The sequence below is a fragment of the Pan paniscus genome, chromosome 2, assembly GCF_029289425.2.
Source record: "Pan paniscus chromosome 2, NHGRI_mPanPan1-v2.0_pri, whole genome shotgun sequence".
NCBI lineage: Eukaryota > Metazoa > Chordata > Mammalia > Primates > Hominidae > Pan > Pan paniscus.
In genome coordinates, this window is record NC_085926.1 from 10,530,825 (window position 1) to 10,551,111 (window position 20,287).

Here is a 20,287-nt window from a genome sequence, read left to right on the forward strand (position 1 = left end):
CAGGAGTGCAAGTCCACCTGCTGGCAGGGGTCTCCCTGTCTGAGACTGGGAAGGTTGAGTGGCGGGCCCCAGAGAGAGGGCTGCCCCTTTCACTAACATGCATCGGGCATCTAGCCATTCTATTCATTTGATAAATATTTCATGAGCACCTACTACATTCCAGCTACTCTGGTAAACACTTTACATAAATTATCTTTGCTGGATCTTCATAAGATGCCACCGTTGTCCCCATTTTACAGATGGCCTGTGTGTGGCCTGTGAGGGCAGAGGGGGTGTGAAAGAGTGATCACAGGTGTGTGCCCTGGAGAGACAGAGATACTTTCTTGGGCAAGTGACTTAAATTTCCTGAGCCTCCTTTTCCTCATCTGGAGGATAGAGATCATAATACCTATTTTTCAGGATTTTTGTGAGGGGTAACTAAAATATAATACGCATAAGTGCCGTGGGTCTTAGAAACGCCCGACAAACAGCAGCAGCAGAGGGCACTGGATGCTACATGGCTCCCTGTCAGCTTCCTTCTCTCTCTCTCTCTCTCAATCCATTTATTCATTTATTTGGTTTTTTTTTTTGAGATGGAGTCTCACTCTGTCATCCAGGCTGGAGTGCAATGGCGTGATCTCAGCTCACTGAGATCTCTGCCTCCCGGGTTCAAGCGATTTTCCTGCCTCAGCCTCCCAAGGGGCCAGGAGTACAGGCACATGCTGCCATGCCTGACTAACTTTTTTGTATTTTAGTAGAGATGGGGTTTCACCGTGTTGCCAGGCTGGTCTCCAACTCCTGAGTTTAGGTGATCCACCTGCCTAGGCCTCCCAAAGTGCTAGGATTACAGGCATGAGCCACCGCCCCCAGCCCTATTTGTAACTTTTTATTTTAAATAGTTATCGATTCAAAGGAAATTGCAAAGAAATGTACAGAGAGATCCCATGCACCTCCCTCCAGGCTTCCCCAAGGTTAACTTGCACTACTGCAGCATGCCATAAAAACCAGTCTTGTGACATCATACACTCTACAGAGCTTGCATGCAGCAGTTTGATGTGTGTGTGTGTGTGTGTGTGTGTAGCTCTATGAAACGTTATCTGTAGTTTTGTGTCACCACCACCACTACAATCAAGATGTAGAACTGTTCCATCCCTACAAAGCTTCCTTGGGCTACCCCGTTATAGTCATGCTCCTCATCCCTAACCCCGGGCAACCTCTAGCCTGTTCTCCATCTCTCTAATATTGTTCTTTCAATGATGTTATATTAATGGAGTCATGCGGTATATAACCTTTTGGGACTGGCTTTTTTCATTCAGCAGAATTCCCTGGAGGTTCCTCTAGGTGGTTGTGTGTAACAAGAGTTCACTCCTTTTTATTGTTGGGTAGTATTCCATACGTGGATGCATTACAGGTTGTTTAACTATCAATCAGTGAAAGGACATCTGTGTTACTCCTAGTTGTGGGGTATTATAAACATTTATGTAAGGTTTTTTGCGTGAACAAATTGTTTTCATTTGTTTGGAATAAATGCCCAAGAGTACAATTGTTGGGTTGTATGGCAGTTGATTTTTCTTTTTTCTTTTTTTTTTAAGAAACTGTCAAACTCTTTTCCAGTATGGTAAACGACTGTAGCTTTTTACATTCCCACCAGCAATGTACAAGTGGATCCAATTTCTCTGCATCTTCAACATTTGGTGTTGTCACTATTTTCTATTTTAGCCATTCTGATAGGTGTGTAATAATATCTAATTGAGGTTTTATTTTGCATTTCCCAAATGACTAATGATGTTGCACATCTTTTCACGTGCTTATTTGTCATCTACATATACTCTTTGTTGAGATGTCTTTTGCCCATTTTTAAATTGGATTTTTAAATTGCTGAGTTTTGAGACTTTTTTGTATATGTTAGATACCAGTACCTCATCAGGTTTTGTGGTTTGCAAATATTTTCTTCTAGTCCATAGCTTAGCTTTTTGTCCTTGTCACAGGATTTTTTTGCCTGTTTTATGGATTTGCTTTCCTCTTCCTCTTCTTCTGCTTCTCTTCTTCTTCTTTCTTCTTCCTCTTCCTGTCTTTCTTCCTCTCCTTCCTCCTTCCTCCTCCTCCTCCTCTTTCTCCTTCTCCTTCTTTTCCTTCTCCTCCTCCTCCTCCTTTCTTCTTTCTTCTTCTTCTTTTTGAGAAAGGGTCTCACTCTGTCACCCAGGCTGGAGTGCAGTGGCATGATCATAGCTCACTGCAGCCTTGAACTCCCAGGCTCAAGCAAACCTCCTGCCTCAGCCTCCTGAATAGCTGGGACTACAAGTGTGCACCACTATGCCCAGCTAATTTTATTTATTTTTAGTAGTGACAAGGTCTCACTAAGTTGCCCAGGCTGGTCCTGAACTCCTGGGCTGAAGCAATCCTCACACTTTGGCCTCCCAAAGTGTTGGGATTACAGGCCTGAGCCACCACACCCAGCCTCTTGCTTTTTGTCTACAGGCTTTATAGTTTTACATGTTATATTGAAGTCCATGGTCCATTATGAGTTAATTTTTATATGTGGTGTGAGACTTAGGTTGAAGTTATTATCATTTTCATTATTTGTTCCTATGGATGTCCAATTGCCCTAGCACCATTTGTTGAAAAGTTTATCATCTTTACTCCATTGAATTGCTTTTGTACCTTTGTTAAAAATAGGTTGGGCATATTTGTGTGGGTTTCTTTCTGGGTCATCTACTCAGTCCATTGATCTATGTGTCATATCTGTCAATACTACTGTCATGATTTCTATATAATAAATCTTGAAATCAGATAAACTGATTCTTCATTCTTTTTCAAACTTGTTTTAGATATTCTAAATTCTTTGCTTTTCCTTATAAATTTTATAATCTTTTCTACATCTACACCGATTTTTCTGAGATTTTGATAGAAATTGCACAGAACAGACATCTTTGCTATGTTAAGTCTTCCAATCCATGAACACAAGTCTTTTCATTTATTTAGGCTTTTAAAACTTCTTTCATCTGTGTTTAATAATTTTCATCATACAAATCCTATAGATTTGTTAAATTTATACCTATTTCATTTTTTTGAGTGATTGTAAATGGCATTGTATTTAAAATTTTCATCATACAAATCCTATAGATTTGTTAAATTTATACCTATTTCATTTTTTTGAGTGATTGTAAATGGCATTGTATTTAAAATTTTGGTGTCCATGTATCCATTGCTAGTGTATGAAAATACATTTTTTTTTGTATGCTTAGCTTGTGTCCTGTAACTTTCCTGAACTCACTTATTACTTCTAGGAGGTTTGTGTTTTTAGATTCCTTGGGATTTTTATGTAGACAATCAAGTCATCTGCAAACAGGGAGAGTTTTATTTCTTCCTTTGAATTTGTATATGTTTTCTTGTCTTTTGCACTAGCTATAGCTTTCAGCACTATGTTGAATATAATGATGAGAGCTGGCATCCGTGTCTTGTTCCCAATCTCAGGGGAAAGCATTCAGTAAGTATAACATAGTTTTTAAAAATGCTGTTTATCAAGGTGAGGAGGTGTCTCTCTATTCCTACTTTTTCTGTGTTTTATGACGAATGGGTGTTGAATTTGCTTTTCCTACATTGATGGATACCATCATGTGATTTTCTTCTTTAGCTCATTAATATGTTGGATTATATTAACTGGTATTTAAATGCTAAGCCAACCATGCATCCCTTGAGTAAACCCCTCTTGGTCATGATGCATAATTCTTTTTATACAGTGTTGAATTCTGTTTGTTAATGTTTTGTTAAAGATTTTCACATGTATACACATGATGGATGTTAGTCTGTAGTTTTGTGTGTATTGTCTTTGTCTGGTTTTGATATTATGATAATAGTAGCTTCTTAAAATATATTGGAATTGTTTCTTCCTCTTCTATTTACTGGAAGACATTGTATAGAATTGGTGTTAATTTTTTAAACACTTGGTAAAATTCTGCAGTGAAACTACCTGGTCCTGACAGATTCACAGCTGAATTCTACCAGAGGTACAAAGAGGAACTGGTACCATTCCTTCTGAAAATATTCCAATCAATAGAAAAAGAGGGAATCCTCCCTAATTCATTTTATGAGGCCAGCATCATCCTGATACCAGCATCATCCTGGTAGAGACACAACAAAAAAAGAGAATTTTAGACCAATATTCCTGATGAACAACGATGCAAAAATCCTCAATAAAATACTGGCAAACTGAATCCAGCAGCACATCAAAAAGCTTATCCACCATGATCAAGTTGGCTTCATCCCTGGGATGCAAGGTTGGTTCAACATACGCAAATCAATAAACGTAATCCAGCATATTAACAGAACCAAAGACAAAAACCACTTGACTGTCTCAATAGATGCAGAAAAGGCCTTCGACAAAATTCAACAGTGCTTCATGTTAAAACTCTCAATAAACTAGGTATTGATGGGACGTATATCAACATAATAAGAGCTATTTATGACCAACCCACAGGAAATATCATACTGAATGGGCAAAAACTGGAAGCATTCCCTTTGAAAACTGGCACAAGACAGGGATGCCCTCTCTCACCACTCCTATTCAACATACTGTTCGAAGTTCTGGCCAGGGCAATCAGGCAGGAGAAAGAAATAAAGGGTATTCAATTAGGAAAAGAGGAAGTCAAATTGTCCCTGTTTGCAGATGACATGGCTGTATATTTAGAAAACCCCATCATCTCAGCCCAAAATCTCCTTAAGCTAACAAGCAACTTCAGCAAAGTCTCAGGATACAAAATCAATGTGCAAAAATCACAAGCATACCTATACACCAATAACAGACAGAGAGCCAAATCATGAGTGAACTCCCATTCACAATTGCTTCAAAGAGAATCAAATACCTAGAAATCCAACATACAAGGGATGTGAAGGACCTCTTCAAGGAGAACTACAAACCACTGCTCAATGAAATAAAAGAGGATACAAACAAATGGAAGAACATTCCATGCTCATGGATAGGAAGAATCAATGTCGTGAAAATGGCCATACTGCCCAAGGTAATTTATAGATGCAATACTATCCCCATCAAGCTACCAATGACTTTCTTCACAGAATTGGAAAAAACTGCTTTAAAGTTCATATGGAACCAAAAAAGAGCCCACATTTCTAAGACAATCCTAAGCAAAAAGAACAAAGCTGGAGACATCACGCTACCTGACTTCAAACTATACTACAAGGCTATAGTAACCAAAACAGCATGGTACCAAAACAGAGATACAGACCAATGGAACCAAACAGAGCCCTCGGAAATAATACCACAAATCTACAACCATCTGATCTTTGACAAACCTGACAACAGCAAGAAATGGGGGAAGGATCCCCTATTTAATAAATAGTGCTGGGAAAACTAGCTAGCCAAATGTAGAAAGCTGAAACTGGATCCCTTCCTTATACCTTATACAAAAATTAATTCAAGTTGGATTAAATACTTAAATGTTAGACCTAAAAACCATAAAAACCCTAGAAGAAAACCTAGGCAATACCATTCAGGACACAGGCATGGGCAAGGACTTCATGACTAAAACACCAAAAGCAATAGCAACGAAAGCCAAAATAGACAAATGGGATCTAATTAAACTAAAGAGCTTCTGCACAGCAAAAGAAACTACCATCAGAGTGAACAGGCCACCTACAGAATGGGAGAAAATTTTTGCAATCTACCCATCTGAAAAAGGGCTAATATCCAGAATCTACAAAGAACTTTAACAAATTTACAAGAAAATATCAAACAACCCCATCAAAAAGTGGGTGAAGGATATGAACAGACATTTCTCAAAAGAAGACATTTATGCAGCCAACAGACACATGAAAAAATGCTCATCATCACTGGCCATCAGAGAAATGCAAATCAAAACCACAATGAGATACCATCTCACACCAGTTAGAATGGCGATCATTAAAAAGTCAGGAAACAACAGGTGCTGGAGAGGATGTAGAGAAATAGGAACACTTTTACACTGTTGGTGGGACTGTAAACTAGTTCAACCATTGTGGAAGACTGTGTGGTGATTCCTCAAGGATCTAGAACTAGAAATACCATTTGATTCAGTGATCCCATTACTGGGTACATACCCAAAGGATTATAAATCACGCTACTATAAAGACACGTGCACACGTATGTTTACTGCAGCAGTATTCACAATATCAAAGACTTGGAACTAACCCAAATGTCCATCAATGATAGACTGGATTAAGAAAATGTGGCACATATACACCATGGAATACTATGCAGCCATAAAAAAGGATGAGTTAATGTCCTTTGTAGGGACATGGACAAAGCTGGAAACCGTCATTCTGAGCAAACTGTTGCAAGGACAGAAAACCAAACATTGCGTGTTCTCACTCATAGGTGGGAATTGAACAATGAGAACACTTGGGCACAGGGTGGAGAACATCACACACTGGGGCCTGTCGTGGGGTGGGGGGAGGGGGGAGGGATAGCATTGGGAGAAATACCTAATGTTAATGATGAGTTAATGGGTGCAGCATAGCAACATGGTACATGTATACATATGTAACAAACCTTCACGTTGTGCACATGCACCCTAGAACTTAAAATATAATTAAAAAAAAAAAAAAGAAACTACCTGGTCCTGGGGATTTTTTTTTTAGGAAATTCAAAAATTACAAATTCAATTTCCTTAGTAATTATAGGGATATTAAATTATCTGTTTCATATTGGGTGAATTGTGGTAGTTTGTGTTTTTTGAGGAATTGGTCCATTTCTACTAGGTTGTTAAATTTATATGTGCACAGTTGTTCATAGTATTCCTTATTGTATTGATGTCTGTGTGGTCTGTAGTGTTATTCTTTGTTTCATTCTCAATTTTGGTCATGTGTGTCTTCTCTTTCTGTCTTGTTCTCTTTTTGGTTAGTTTTGTTAGAATTTTTCGATGTTATTGATCTTTTCAAAGAAATATCTCTGTGTTTCAGTGGTTTTCTCTATCATTTTTTGGTTTTCAACTTTATTGATTTCTACTCTTAACTTTATTATTTCCTTTCTTCTGTTTGGTTTGGGTTTATTTTGCTCTCCTTTTCTGGCTTCTCAAAGTAGGAGCTTAGATTGTTGATTTCAGAATTCTTTATTTGCTAGTTATGCATGATGCTATAAATTTCCCTCACAGCAATGCTTTAGCTGGTTCCACAAATCTTGATAAGTTCTATTTTAATTGTCATTCAATTTGATATATTTTTAAAATTTACATTTAGACTTTCTCTTTGGCCATAGATTATTTAGATATGCATTATTTAGTTTCTAAGTGATTGGATAATTTCCAAATATCTTTCTGTTATTGACTTCTGGTTTGATTCCACCGTGGCCAGAGAAAATACTCTCCATGATTTCAATTCTTCTAATTTTGCTAATGTTTGTTTTATGATCCAGGATATGGTCTACCTTAGCATATGTTCTGTGGGCGCTTGAAAACAGCACGTATTCTGTTGCTGTTACGGGGAGCATTCCATATGTGTTGATTAGATTTTGTTGGCTCATGGTGTTGTTAACTTCTTCTGTATTCCTGCTGATATCCTGCCTAGTTGCTGTATCAATTATTGGGAGATGAGTGTTGAAGTCTCCAATTGTAATTGTGGTCACTCCTATCAGTTTTTGCCTTACATATTTTACAGGTCTATTGTTTGGTGTACACATATTTAGGATTGCTATGTCTTCCTGATTGACCCTTTTATCATTATATTATAATAATATCCTTCTCTATCTCTAGTAATTTACTTTGCTCTGAAGTTGACTTTATCTGATATTTATATAGCCACTCCCACTTTCTTTTGATTAATGTTTGCATATGATTTTTTCTATCCTTTTACTTTTAGCTTGCTTCTATTATTACATTTGAAGTGAGTCTCTTGTAGCTAGCATGTAGTCAGTCATGTTTTTCAATCCACTCTGCCAATCTTTGTCTTTGAATTGGTGTATTTGGGCCATTGATATTTAATGTAATAATTGATATATTAAGGTTTAAGTCTGTCATTTTATATTTTGTTTTCTGTTTGTTCTTTCTGTATATATTTAGAACCACATCAGACTGTGTTACAATTTTTGCTTCAGTTGTCAAACATAATTTAGAAAACTCAAGAAGAGAAGGAAAGTTTATTGCATTTACCCATATTTTTGCTTATCATGTTCTTCCTTCCTTCCTGATGTCCCAAGAATTCTTTTTAAAAAATTGTCTCCTTTCTGTTTGGAGAACTATAGCCATTCTTTTAGGATAGGTCTTCTGGCAAAAAATTATCTTAGTTTTCCTTCATCTGAGAATGTCTTGATTTCTCCTTCATTTTTGAAAAATATTTTTGCTGGATATGGGACTCTGGGTTGATAGTTCTATTCTTTCAGCATTTGAGAAAGGTGCCACTTCCTCCTGACTGTAATGGTTTCTGAAGAGAAATCTGCTGTCATTCAAAATTTTTACCCCCATAGGTGAGATGTTCTTTCTCACTGCCTTCAAGATTTTTGTTTTGTTTTTAGTTTTTAGAAATTTATTTTTTGTCTTGATGTGGATTTCCTTGGGTTTAACCTCTTTGGAATTTGCTCAGCTTCCTGAATCTGTAGGGTTGGTTTGTGTGTTTTTACCAAATTTGGGATGTTTTTGGCCGTTATTTCTTCAGGTACTTTTTCAGCCCCATCCTCTTTTTCTCACCTCCTTCCAGTAGTCCAATGACACGAGTGTTAAATCTTTTGTTAAATCAAGGCTCTGTTCATTTTGTTTTCCAGCCTGCTTTCTCTTTGCTATTTTGATTAGGTAGGTAATTTCTATTGTTCTATATTTCAGTTCAATGATTCCTTCCTCTGTCCCTTCTGGTCTGCTACTGATTCCTGGCAGGCCCCTGGCTTAAGTCAGAACATAACATTTAAAAAACTTGATGAATGTGCTTAATAGCAGACTGCTTTTGAACCTGAACTTGGACTTCCAACCTCCAGAATTGTGAGACGTAATAAATTACCATTGTTTAAGCCACCCAGTCTGTGGTACTTTGTTATGGCAGTCTGAGCTTGAATACACTGAGCTTGTTGAGTTTGGGAGTGCAGTGTCAAAGAAAAGTATCTACAATTATCTGAAAAGGCTATTAAAATACTCCTCCTTTTTCCAAAAACATGTCTATGTAAGGCTGAATTTTCTTCATATACATCAATTAAAACATCAATCATATCATAATAGATTGAATGCAGATGTGAATAGGAATCCAACTACCTTCAAGTAAATCGTTAAAGAGATTTGTAAAAATATGAAACAACTTTAATCTTCTAATTGTTTTCGTTTTGGAAAATATAGTTATTTTTCATAAACTATGTTACTTCTGTACCACAATAGATTTGTTATTGATATTTTTAAATGAATTAAGAAACAGTATTAAAATCAGTTTTAATTTCTAGTATTGTAAATTTGGAGAGATATAACCTACCCAATCAACACTCTTTGAGTGTTCTTCATAATTTTTTTTTTTTTTTTTGAGACAGAGTCTCACTCTGTCACCCAGGCTGGAGTGCAATGGCGTGATCTCAGCTCACTGCAACCTCCACCTCCTGGGTTCGAGAAATTCTCCTGCCTCAGCCTCCTGGGTACCTGGGACTACAGGCACACGCCATCATGCCAGTCTCATTTTTGTATTTTTAGTAGAGATGGGGTTTCACCATGTTGGCCAGGCTGGTCTCCAACTTCTGACCTCAGGTGATCCGCTTGCCTCGGCCTCCCAAAGTGCTAGGATTATAGGCATAAGCCACCACACCTGGCCGTGTTCTTCATAATTTTTAAGAACATAATGAGTCTTCAGACAAGAAGTTTGAGAATTGCTGATTTAGGTCATCATTTCTCAAACCTCAGTCAATCAAATATGACTGCCATCATGGTCACCATCTCTTCTATCATTGAGCTCATGAGTGTCTTCCCTAATCTGCTTGATTTAAGTTTAAACAATTTTCTTAAAGGGAAAATTTCATCATTACCATCGGTGCAAAACCAGTGCCACTCACCACAAATAGGAGATGAGCACAACAATGAATTACAAAGAAAACAACAGAACATCCTTATGTCTGATAGATCCTATCACCTGCCTAGGGGCCTAGGCCAAAAGTCTGGTCTCTCATCAAACAGAGTTTAACAAATATTTGTGGGGAAGGTCATTAAAAATAGACTACTTCCAGCAGAACCTTTTGCCTTGATGGACCTGGAAGACTGAAAGAGGACTGGAAATGGACTAGTTTTCCCATCAGGTGATGAGCTCTTTTTAATAACACCTAGTATCCTCTTAGGTACCCTGGAAGTAGACACTCCATACTTTGGGAGGCTCAGATTTTAATGGCACCAAGATGAAGAGGTGTGTGGATCAGGCTCCCTTCACAAACGATGCTTCTGCCTCTTTGAAGGGGTGCACAGAAGAGGGCTCCACCTGTGCTCAAGAGCCCCAGATCACTGACCTTGGCAGCTAAGCCTGAGTTAAGTGCTCTTCAGCTCAGCCAAGCCCACAGATGATGCTCCTGACAGTCTTCCTCCAAAATCAAATCAGCTCATGTCCTGCAGACACTTCACTTCAAGCTATATTTGCTCAACTCTTGTTTCCACCCGCCCCTTCCAGAATTTGTTTTTCCTCCTGTGTTCCTTTACTAGGAAAATGGCACCATGGCTGAGAATGTCTCCAGCAGTATTGTTTGAAAGAACCAAACCCTGGAAACAACCATATGCCCAACAGCCAGAGAATGAACCAATAAACTGTAATATCGTCATGGCAGGGAATATTGCACAGCTACAAAAATGCATAAACCACACCTGCAGGAACCACAGGGATGAGTCTGAGAAACAATGTTTCCCAGTAGAAGAAAGTCGGAAAGAAGCGAGTCTCAGAAGATTACATACTGTATGATGCCATTTTAAAGGACTAAGACAAAAGTGAAACTAAATAATATGCGTTGTAAGCATACACACACATGAAAGAAAACCATTTTTAGGCTGGGTGCAGTGGCTCATGCCTGTAATCCCAGCACTTTGGGAGGCCAAGGCAGGTGGATCACCTGAGGTCAGGAGTTCGAGACCAGCCTGGCCAACATGGGGAAACTCCGTCTCTACAAAAATACAAAAATTAGCCGGGCATGATGGTGGGTGCCTCTAATCCCAGTTACTTGGGAGGCTGCAGCGAGAGAATCGCTTGAACTCAGGAGGTGGAAGTTACAGTGAGCCAAGATCGTGCCTTTGCACTCCAGCCTTGCTGACAGAGCAAGAATCCATCTCAAAAAAAAAAAAAAAATTAAATAAATAAAAAATAAAAACAAAACAAAATTAAAAAACCCAACCATTTTAAGAAAAGCAAAGCAATGGTCTGTTTCCTCTGGGATTGGACAGAAATTTGCAAAATTGGAATATGCAATAATTGGGAATGCAGACATCATTTGATCATAAAGATGTTCATCATGGTGTTCTCTTATTGTTAGTGGTGGTTTTTTAAATCATGGCAACAATTTGGACACAATCTAAATGTCAAGTCCTAGGGGATTAGTTAAGTACATTACTGAGGAGTCATAGGATAGAATATTAGGCATCTATCAAAAAACATGTTTTCAAGTAATTTTTATGACCTAGGAAAATATCTTAATAACCTCAAATAAAAAATGCAGAGTAGAGAACTGAAATGATATAGGGTCTCAATGTACATGATTCCAACAAGAAAATTACTACGGTTATGGTATGGAAAAAAAGATATAAGGGGAAAGATATAGTATTCCCCAAATGTCAATGTTGGTGGGGTTAGGATGTTTGATTCTTAAACAAAATGTCTTCATTTTCCTCATTTTCTATAGTAAACGTGCATGGAAGAAACCATGTTAGTACGCACACGGGCACATGCATGCCGGAGGCCAGTTGTGCATGCAGCAGGCTCTCTGTGTGCCAGTCTCTCTTCCACACCCATCTCTCAGCCTCCCCAACTGCCCCCTGGAGCTGGGATTCTGCGCAATAAGACCCCATCTGCCTGACTCCAGCAGGAGGCAAGACAGGGAGGTAGCAGGCTGAGAACCCTCTCCCCATATCCACTTCCTTACCACCTTCAGCCTCCCCTACAAATGATGCCTGTGTGTCCCCCTCACCCACCTTAGCCGGACACCTCCTTCCCTTGGGCCCACCCTGCCCAGCCCCTCTGTCCAGGGTTACCTACTCAGAACAGAGAAAGGGGCCTGTTCCCAGGACTTTGCCTGGTCCCGCCCCAGCTGCCAACCTCTCCACCCCGCTGGGGCCACTCAGCCCCTGCATGGGGTGTGAAGGGGCTGCACCTTGGACAGCTCCATTCCAGACCCTGACTTGGGCCTGCAGGAACTCCTCCCTTCTGAGGTCCCTACCTTCCTATGGCCTCCTTTTCTCAGAGCTATAAATTAGCCCCCGAAGTCCCCCCGCCATGTATTCATCTTCCTCTGAGAGGCCACTAGCCTGTCAAATTGATGAGGTACAACCTATTGATCTTGCAGCCTCCACTTTACAATGGGGAGACTGAGGCTCTTAGAGGAAGACCTCGTATCTGAGAGCACACAGCTAACGGTGACAAAGCCAGGATTTGAGCCCAGGCGGTGGGTCTTCCAAAGCCAATAGATTAATGCTGTCCCATCCTCCAGACCCTCCGCTGCCATCAGTGAGCACTGAGCATCTGCGCAATGTCCTCTCTGAGTCAAAAATAGACCCCAAGGCTCAGTTCTGCTGTGCCATCTGCCACACACCAACTCAGAGGCAAAAATGTTGACTTGCTGCAGAGACGAACACTCCAGCAGCCGGGAACTGAGCAGCGAGAGGCCCCTGTGCCCTCCGAGACTTTCCTGGCTGGGGCAGGTCAATTGTATCAGTCTGGGGAGAGGAGAGCAGCTCGGGTCAAGGGCGGGGGCAAAGAGGCAGGCGGGTACAGCTCACAGTAGATGTAGGAAATAGCAGTGGGCTGGGACTCAGCGGCTCTGGCTGGGGCCCAGAACCGACTGCCACTGAGGCTGTGTGGCCTCAGGCAAGTCCTCTCTCCTCTTTAGGTCTCAGTTTCCCTGCTACAAGGGGTTGGAACATGAGTCCTTTCAGGCCTGGTAAAGTCATATTCTATGGTAGTAAGACACAGGGGGCTGTCTTCACATTCCTGGCCCTTTAGGATTTGACCACACGCAACAGACAGAAAGGATTCTTAGAGAGAGGAAGTTGCTGGCCCACGGTCACACCTTTCCTAACAACAGCAACAACAGTAACGACAATGGTCATATCTCCCGCTCCATAAGACACAGGTGGCTTACATTTCCCAAAGCACTCTTATGCCCATTATTCCACTCACTGTACCCATTTCACAGATGAGAAAACAGGCCCAGAGAGGGAGAGAGATTGCCTAAAGCCACACAGCTGGTCCGTGTCAGGGAAGACAGATCCTTGTTCTCATGCATCTGTTCCATGAAAGTTCTGAATATTAGTCCTCAGGGAGGCTGCAGGCATGGACTTTCCAAGTCCCTGTCTAGGGAAACTGAAGTCCCTTGTAAGGCAAAATCATCTTATGCCAAAGTGGAAGGGAATCTCCCCAGGAAATTTCTCAGTTTAGACATTTGCTGAACATGTTTCCTATGCTACAAAAATACTCACTGGGCATCCCAGCTGGACCATTTTCCCAACACCCTCCACATGTGTGACACCCCTTTCCATGGCATTTGGGAGGAGCACTGGGCAAGGAGTCTGGGCACTGCCTCTGTCATTTCTTATTCATCTTCTGTCCACCTGGTGGGGTCACAAACATTGGAGGGCTGGTCAAGCTCATGGCTGTGTCCCAGCACCTGACACTCAGCGGGACCACATCACCGTTTGTAGACTGGTGATGAGGTTCTAAGGAGCAGAGCCCAAAGGCATCTGTTTGTATCACACAGAGAGTGCTAGGAAAAGCCCCTGAAGGCTGCCACTCATAAGGGGCTTAATCTGTGCCAAAGACCATTCTCCAAGCTATATAGAAATGAACCCACTTAATCGTCATAGCAACACTAAGAGCTGGTGCAGAGATGCTGTTATTTCCTTGTCCACAATCCCACAGATCTAACCACCATGGGGCAAGCTGGTTTGATATCACACACAGCATCTGCCTGAGCATGTTCTTTGGTGAGCACATGCAACTCACCAACCCCAGCAGCTCTCAGCCAATGATTGATGGGTGTTGGGAGTTGGTGTATAGATAGTGTATAGATATCCCAGCTCTGTTCCCTCTCAGCTAATGATTGATGGGTGTTGGCAGTTGGTGTATAGATAGTGTATAGCTATCCCAGCTCCCTTCCCTCTCAGCTGGGAAAACCATGAGCTGTGGGTTCTACACTAGCTCCCAGATCCAGGTGCCCACAGTGATAATTAACTTGCTTGATAACACTTGTTCCCTTTCCTGTCTCACTTCCCTACTCCCCTACCAGCATTCCTATGCCTCACAAATAAAATACTTGCACTTGAATCGTCATCTTATGATCTGCTTCTGGAAGAACCCAGTCTAAGGGAGGAAGGCACCAATATTATTCCCATTTTAGTGGGAAGAAAGCCAATGCTTAGAGTAGAGAAAATGACTTTCCCAGCATAACATGGAAAGCTCATATTTGAACCCAGGCTTGTTTAACCTCAGAGGTTTTGTTTTAATCATTACGTATGCCAGGAAGATGGAACTAAGAGTGAGACTGAGCATCTAATGAGATAAATGACCAGGTCCATTCATTTATTCAAAGACTTTTTATTGAAATCAATTGCTTGTCAAGCCCCAAACTAAGTGTTGAGGGTACACTGATTAAATGCACTGGCTCTGGGATTGTGGGGATCAGGTTAAAACCATGTGCCAGCTGTGTGACATGGGTGAGTGACTCAACCTCTCCTATGAATCATGATTTGTTGTCTGTCAAATGGAGGTGCCTGAGCCATGTGGCTTCCTCCCCTGAGTTCTAGCATCACTAGGTAAGGTCAGACGCCCCTCCTCAGTGGCCCCCTTCCCTGTGCTGGCCTTTGTTCACCACCCTGTGCTGTACTCTTCACTTTTCTATCTTCCCTGGACTCTGAGAGCTCCCTGCAGGCAGAGTCTTTGTCACATCTGTCTCAGCACAGGGCTTGGCAGGGAGCACAGGGCAGGGGTTTGAGATGGTTGAGAAAAAGAAAGAAAATGTGCCTACCACACAGGTTCCTGGGAGAGCAAACAAGCTCATGCATATAAATAAGTGCTCAATGTGTGTTATATGTAAGATGATGGCGACACTGGTGCTGAACATTGGAAAGTGAGAGGCAGCAGCAATACCAGCATGTCCTATCACTTAGGCCAGCCAGTGGTGAAATAAATCTGAATTGCAAAGAAGTTTAAAGTTTGCATTTTCCATACTTTTTATTCCTTTCTCTCTCCTTCCCTACCTCCCTCTCTCCTTTTCACTTCCTTTTCTGTTTTCTTTCTTTTTCTCAACCATCTCAAACCCCTGCCCTGTGCTCCCTGCCAGGCCCCGTGCTGGGACAGAAATGACAAAGACTCTGCCTGCAGGGAGCTCTCGGAGTCCAGAGAAGATAGAAAAGTGAACAGTACAGCACAGGGTGGTGAACAATGGCCAGCACAGGGAAGGGGCCCACTGAGGGGCCCACTGAGGAGGGGCGTCTGACCTTACCTAGTGATGCTAGAACTCAGGGGAGCCACATGGCTCAGAGAGGTTAAGTCACCTGCTTAAGGCCACATAGCAAGAAAATGGTCTGACTCCAAATCCTATATATTTCTAATATCTTGCTATGGGATCACATCCTGTTAACAGCCCAAGGAAGCAATAATGACAATGACTTGTATCCCATGACAGGTGTTGGGAACTTAGCCCAAGGGAGTCTCTTGTGGCTGGCTAGCTACAGAGAATAGAGCCTCTGAAGTTTCAATAGAAAAAGCAAGTGAAGATCTGAGACCAATATGAAAGCAATAAATGTTTACTACAGAGGCTGATAAGACATATTAATTTTTTTTCTGAAACCTAGAACTGAAGTAAATAGCAATAATGCAACAGAACAATTTCCTGAAGATCAGGACCATATTGGAATGTAGACAGAGTGTTTTACCTGGCCATGGGATAGTATTGGTTTCTTTTTCTTCAGTCTCCTCAAGATGAACTTCACTATATAATAAATTTTGATTTTTCCCTTTTTTATTTAGCATAGAAATAAACTTGATCCTAATATTACAGACCAGTTTTTTTTCACCCCAGAAGGCACATTTTTTTGTCTATGTGATAGTTTTTTAAAAAGGTCTAGTGCCCTCTGAAGTACAGCTGCATCAAACACTTCTCCCTTCCAGCAGGACACATTCTCAATGCTCCAATGAAAGTCAACAGGAGTACAGGTTCTGATGCACAGAAATCCATTTCACGGGAACCCTGTCAAGACTTAATGTATCCGTCCAGGATCCCAGGCTGCCTGGGCACCAGCTTCACACACTCCTCTGATTATAGCAAGGATCAATGTCACCCCGGTCTATGGAACGAGTTGCAGAAGAGTTTTAAATAGTAGGAAATCCATGCTGGGTGAGGTCATGGTGAAAGCGAAGGGGAAACATTCACAGTTGTTCTGGGAGAGACGGAAGCTGTTATGCACAGTCGCCAAGGCCTGGCTGCAAAGTAAACCCTCCAATCAGGCAGGTTGCTAGCAGGATACGGCCCGGCCTGCTGTTCCTGTGGCTGAATGGTACAGTCTGGTTTTACCCGACTTGGATCAGGCAAGTTTGAGGCTCAGACAGCACTGAGGCAGGTGGGAATGTGTGTGGAGACCTTCTGCTCCCTCTACTCTTGTTTATGTCTCTTTCTGGCCTGGGCAAATGTTTTACAAAGGGGACTCCAGCCAGAGACAGCAGGGCATACCAAGTCACTAAAATAACTACACGTATTTTCTACTGCCCCCTTCTCCCAACACACAGCCTCCTGGAGCTCAGCTTCTATTCTTAAGGAGCTCATGGGACAGTTAGAGTACCTCATGGAGGAGTGATCAGTGAATTCGGTGGGGGAAAGATGAGAGACACAGCCTGCAGTGAAGCAGGTAGTACGGCTTTAGGACCTGGCAAGGCAGTGGTGAATGGACGTGCCGATTATCAAGCCCACCATGGGCACAGATGGGGCCAAAGGGGCCAAGCTCAACATCTCAGATGTGGATCTGTGATCACCGTCAGTGCTACTTGCAAAATACAATTCTTGATACAGTTCCTTCCTCTGTAATACCTCACTAACACACATGCATATTCCACAGCCCTGCTTTGGCAATTCAAAGTTTTGTATAAAGAAATATTTTGCTATAAACATATTTCTATTCTAGGCTAACTCAGATTTAGAGATAGATTTTTCTTTCCTTTTAAGAAATCAAGAGTTCAAACCTTCAGCCCGGCAACTGTACACAATTCCTCACAATTATGTTTCATTCAAACAAGAACACAATGTATCAATCATATTTACCTGTTTTGGTCTGTCTCCAATTCCAAAAGCTACCTTGGTCTGCCAGTAAAGGGGAGTCACATCTGGGAATGTCCTGGCCATGTGACCCCAAGCATGCCTCACTTTCCCCATCTGTTGAAAAGGGGACTCTAGCTTCTTCCTGGGCTGTGGGAAGCAGGACATGAAGTCTAGGCTGGGCCAGCTCCCTAGGGCCCTCAGCAATGGAAGTTGCGAACATTAACGCTGCTTTTGAACAATGCCAAGGTTGCATAAGAAATGTAGCCATGCCTATCATGGGGCTGGGTTTGGGCTTTCTGTAACACTGATTTTGAACAATGTCAAAAGTTGCATAAGGAACCTCACTGTGCCTATCCTGGGGCCTAGTTTTGGCTTTCTAGAGCTCGCCTGCGGCAGCATTTCTGCAGCCGGAGAGGGAACACCCTTCCCACGGCCGCCGCCTAGGTGCCGGTTGGTGACTCATAGCACTGGCGAGGGGCGTGGGCGGGAAACCACATAGGCATCACCATGGCATCTGACAGATTTGCCCCTGTGGAGCTACTCTGTAAGGAAAAGGGGAAGAGGGGGCCCTTCTCCTCCTGCAAGGTGAGTGGGGCGCAGAGGGAACAGCTTTCGTCAGCCGAACCCCCTTGCTGCAACGTGGCTGGAAGCCAACCTTAGAGAAGGTGGCAGCGTCCTGCCTTCCGCCCGAAGTGAGTGCTGGCCTGGCTCCTGGGGTGGGGGAAAAAATCCCATCTTGTGGATGCTGCCCTCCATAGCTCCCTCTCACACAAACAAGTTCAAAGTCTTCTCACATACTTAACATCAGAAAGGCAATCCAGAACCTCCCATTTGTGAGCAACAGCTATGTGCTGGGTTGGCTCCCCTCAGCACTGCTTTTATGTTATTTGCTTCCTTCCATCCTCAGGATGACTTGTTCTTATCTCCTCTTACAAATGAAGAAACTGAGGCTAGAAGTTGCCCGAGGCCACAGTGCTGCCCTGAGGCAGAGCTGGGGTTCCAACCAAGATGTGTTCCCTGTGCTCAAAAATGGGTCAGGAAATTTACAAATGGGTGTCTGTGGGCATGTGAGAAGCAGGTGAACTGGAGAACATCCAGGAAGTGCAACTGCTGAGGCCACAGACAGCTCAGGGCAGAAACACTCATTTTAGGCAGCTGTCATTTTCCAAAGGACTTTCTATGTGCTGTCTCATTTACTTTCCATAACAGTTCTATGAAGTGGGAGCTAACATCTCCATTTCGAAGGCAAGGAGGCAGAGATTGAATTGCTCCTCAAGGGCATCCAACTGCTCTGTCCTCTATGGCCTCCAGCCTCCAGTTCCCCATCTGTGCAATGGGAATATATTAAAATCACACCCTCAGATGATGTCAGGGTTAAATGAGGGAACATAACAGAAATGCTTTAGAAACTGCAAAATGCCACCGGAATTCTATGGAGTATTATTATTTACTAAAATAGCTTAGTGAAGACAACACAAATAAGTCTGAGAATTGCAAGGTTCTAGATTCAGACCTAGATTTCTGCAGAGTGTTTAAGCGGTGTTCTTTCCCGGACTGGAAGCTCCTGAAAGCAGGGACCACGTCTGGTTTGCCTCAGTTTCCTCAGTGCCCTGTTCCATGCCTGACACAGAGAGGGACCTTGAAAAAGCTAGGTGAAACTATTCAGGATTAATTCAGACTGGGAAAGAGGGTGGAGGGGAAGAACAATGGGATTGAGGGCTGGAAGTGGCCTTTTAGAGGTGGGTGACCAGAAAGTTGATGTTCCAACTCTTGAGAATGAAAACGCCTCTTTTAATAGTCTTGATAAAATGGAACTGTTCTGGGCCAGCAGGGACATACAGTCATACTACTTAAATATTTAGTACTTATTTAGTCTGATCCCCATATTGTGGGGGAAACTGAGGCCCTCAGAGGATTGCAGAGCTGGGGGGGAAACCCAGGACTCCCTGCCCCTCCATAGGCCTGCTCTTGGAAGAGCCAGAGCAGCAGCTCGGAGTGGGTGGAGCTTGCTTTTAGTGCCTGCAGCTCTCTGGAAGGAACTGGGTGTTATCGAGATAATCCAAAGTTTCTGTTGGGTAAATATCAACACTTCTGGGCCCGTTACTAAGGGCCTGGGTGGTTGCTAAGCGGCCCTATGACCTCATGAGGCGGCCATTGTTTAGCACTCAATAGGCATCCTTGAGTGACATCCCCCAGCTCCCAAATCCCAGGGGCCCCTGGGGTTTTGTGAAAAGAAGCAAGAGATTATAATGAGCAGGAGCGGTCCACAGACCCACGTTTGTTTTCTGGGGGTCTAGTGGGGCGGGGTTGGGGGCTGCAGCTTTTCAGAACAAGGCATAGGAAGGCATGAGGGCCCGGTGAGAGGCTGCCAGCTGCCATTGCTGGCAATAGAAATACCCCAGGAATAAAGAATTAACCCCATGTATGGCGCTTGACCCTTTGTAACCCATGTGAACACTCATCCTCTCACTTTGTTTTCAAAGCAGCCACACCATTTCACAGAAGAGAAAACTGGGTCCAAAAAGGGGAGACAGCTTGCCCAAGGCCTCTCAGAAATGTCTCAGTTTCCAGGTGTGGAAGGCAGAATAATGGCTGCACAAAGACACCCACATCCAAACCCCCAGAGCCTGTGAATATGTCAGCTTATGGCAAAGGGAAATGAGGGTGCAGATGGAGTGAAGGTGGCTCACCAGCTGACTTTAAGACAGGGGAGATCACCCTGGATGATCTGGGTGGGCCCATGGAATACAAGGACCTTTAAAAGTGGAAAAGGGAGGCAGAAGATTCAGTGTCTGTGAATCAAGGAAATAGGCAGCCTCTAGAAGATGGAAAAGGCCCAGAGACAGATTCTCCTCCCCCGCCGCC

At 42.6% G+C, this 20,287-nt stretch overlaps 1 protein-coding gene across 16 annotated transcripts in view; it reads right to left on the reverse strand.

Annotated features, from left to right (window-relative positions):
* The window catches only part of ATP2B2 (ATPase plasma membrane Ca2+ transporting 2), a 382,880-nt gene that overhangs the window by 210,311 nt on the left and 152,282 nt on the right, over positions 1–20,287 (reverse strand). The window lies entirely within an intron of this gene.